The sequence below is a fragment of the Lipotes vexillifer genome, unplaced genomic scaffold, assembly GCF_000442215.2.
Source record: "Lipotes vexillifer unplaced genomic scaffold, Lipotes_vexillifer_v1.1 scaffold492, whole genome shotgun sequence".
NCBI lineage: Eukaryota > Metazoa > Chordata > Mammalia > Artiodactyla > Lipotidae > Lipotes > Lipotes vexillifer.
This window is the reverse complement of record NW_006780910.1, coordinates 855,395-858,651: the sequence shown is the minus strand read 5'-3', so window position 1 is coordinate 858,651 and position 3,257 is coordinate 855,395.

Below are 3,257 nucleotides of genomic sequence, written 5' to 3'. Positions count from 1 at the left end.
GTGGGATCCTCCCGGACAGGGGCACAAACCCGTGTCCCCTGCATCGGCAGGCGGACTCCCAACCACTGCGCCACCAGGGAAGCCCTTTTGCTGTGTCTTTGAATCATGGTATCATATGATTGTCATCCTTATTTATTCTCTGGTATTCATACTTGTAAACATTGATAAGTACTCTCTAGGCTCTGCTATTTCATCACCTGAAAAATGGGAATATTCATATGTAACCTGCAGGTTTGTTGTGAGGTTGAAATCAGAAAAAAATTATAGAACCTCACTGTCAATCTCCATGAGTATTTACAAGACTGTATCACGCTCCCACAAAGGGCTCCCTTAAGCCCATCCCCCCATCAGCCCCCACCCCAACCTGGTCCTCCCTCCAGTCTGTGCTTATTTTGGTTCAGCACAAGGTATGTTGTGTTTATTTGTAGGTTTTCTGATCATTTTTATCCACTAAACTGTGGACTGTTTTGGAGGCTCAATTGTCTTCCACCTCTGTATTCCCAAGGGATGAACCATGTCTAGAACATTAGTAGGGGTTCAGTAAGTGCATGTAAAAATGTTAAAAGAGAGAAAAGGAACTAACTTTTTTAAAGTCAGCTATGTACTGAACACTGTTAAAGACACTTTCACACACATAATTACATTTAATTCTTTCAATACATCATTTTCACAGATGGAGATATTAAGAGATAAAGAAGTTAAGTGGTGTGTGTAAGATCCCACAACTAGAGGGTGTCAGACCTGAATCCCATTCCATTTATATTTGCCTCCAAAGAGGTTGCCTCAAAGCAGTTGAAAATTCACCTCCTTCATGACTTCCTTAATCTTTGAAATTTTCTAGATCACTCTTACATACTTATGTTTCTCAAAGGGATGAGGAGACCCCTTACATATATCAAAATATGTATATATATATACGTCTGAAACATTTATATATCTGTATATAAACATTTGAAAGACAATTTGATTTTCAACTTAAAAATGCTTTGTTCATATGGAGCCCTTAAATGAATAATTGCCTTGCCTTGGCTTGAATTATCATTTAGCTATGGAGACTCCGCCAGAAAGAGTTTAAATCAAATTATTTTTGGTACCTTACTGTTGACTTACTGTAATATCAGTTCATGATGTTTGAATAGTGAGTGTAAAACATCATCATGTTGATTTCCATAGATGTAAATGAACAGTGGTAGTGTATGCTGAAAATTCATTATATAATGGTTAAACATTTGATAAGAGAAACCAATACATTGTTTTAAAATGACAGCGAAGTTGTTTTCTTCTCATAAATACTTCTTATAAATTCTGAATTTACATCTCAAAGGAGTTTTTAGGTCTTAAACATAGGATAAAACCCTAAGGAAAGGGCTTCCCTGGTGGCACAGTGGTTGAGAGTCCGCCTGCCGATGCAGGGGACACGGGTTCGCACCCCGGTCCGGGAAGATCCCACATGCCGCAGAGCGGCTGGGCCTGTGAGCCATGGCCGCTGAGCCTGCACGTCCGGAGCCTGTGCTCCGCAATGGAAGAGGCCACAACAGTGAGAGGCCGGCGTACCGCAAAAACAAAAAGCAAAACAAAACAAAACAAAAACCCTAAGGAAAAAATGTACACCATAACAATTAAAAGAACAGATTTTGAAGTCAGAAAGACCTGGGTTGAAGTGCTCTCTCACCGCAAATTACTTGCAGTATGACCTTGGGAATATTACTTAAAATTTTTTCAAGCCTCAGTCACCTTATCTATAAGATGGGGCTAATAATAGTGCATGCCAGATAGAATTGTTGGGAGACTGGAATGATGATACACCTAAAAGTGCTGAACACAGAGCCTGGAACCCAATGAACACTTAAGAGCTATTAGCTATTTTTCGTCTTTTAAGCTGTCTTGTTTAGTTCAGTTATAGCTACATGATCATTTTAACACAAGCTTTACATTTCCAACTGGTATAGTCAAATCCAACTGCTAGAGAGAGATAATATACAGGTGGTCAGGAAGCTTGGCCCAGCTGGACTAGAGGCAATCAGGGAAGGTCCCATAGAGAAAGTGATGGGTTAGATTAATCTTAATGTGGGGGAAACTCATGGGAAAGGAGAAAAGGGTTGGGGTGGGTGTCAGGAGGACAAACTGGCCTGGGACTATTCACAGGAAGTGGAGGGTCAGAGTTTCACTTCCGCTTTTCTCATTTCAAACTCATAGCATTCAAACATTTTATCCCTGAATGGAATAATGAACAGTTAATTTTTGGAATTGTACAAGAAATATTGATTTCATAAATTATAGGCTCATAACATAAAATTTTCTTTGACATAAAGTGAATAGAATATTAGGCAGATTGCTTCACCAGGGCCCAAATTGTTATATGGTGTCTAGAACAAATGAAATGTTTAATTTTTGCTCTACTTTTCAAGCAAGAATGAGTCTGAGAAACTGCAAGTCACCTAGCTGTCTTATGTTGTGTTTCAGTACTTACATTTCTAATGTATTTTCTCATTGTCATTTGATTAAATATTAACTCAAAATATCAGCATGATGAGACTATTGATAACAGTTTTTTCGTGGGTGTAGAAAATGGTACTTGTTACAGTGAAAAAGAGGCCTTAATTTGACCAAATTAAGAAGTCATGACTTGAAATTGCTATCACATATTGATTTTATAGTTGGTTCTTTTTTAAAGATCATAATTTTTTTGTTTCTTGCAAAGCGTAGTTTTACCAAGATAAAATATTAAAGGAACTGAAATAAATTACTGAAAATAGAGCAAAATATGATAGTCTTATCATATTGACTTACCGAAATATGATAGTCTTATCAAACTTAATTCAGTTTTTACAAAATTAACTATGCATAGTAAAACTTGAGCAAACATATTGATGAATGAAAAATATAGACTGAGAAATTTCAGACCCAGAGGATTTTTGTGTTTTCTTACACTTGTAATAATGAGCCTCTGGGCTCACACTGAGTAGGGAAGGTTTTTTAGAACATTGTCTAAGTGGTCGTTTTAAGCTCTGCATTTTTATTCTTCTCTGCTTCCTCTTCCCCACATTCAAAGCCTCCATCTGTTGGGCCCCAAAATGGGTTGTTTACTTTGACTGTATGAACAGATAATCCCTTTCTCCCAGGTCTATGTCTTTAAAAAGATATTAAATCTTTGCACGGTTGAACTACTTTTATGACTTCATTTCCAATATTTGGAATGTTTAGGTTCCAAGGGTTATATCCACACTGTCGGCAAACAATGACATCTTTTTAAAGAA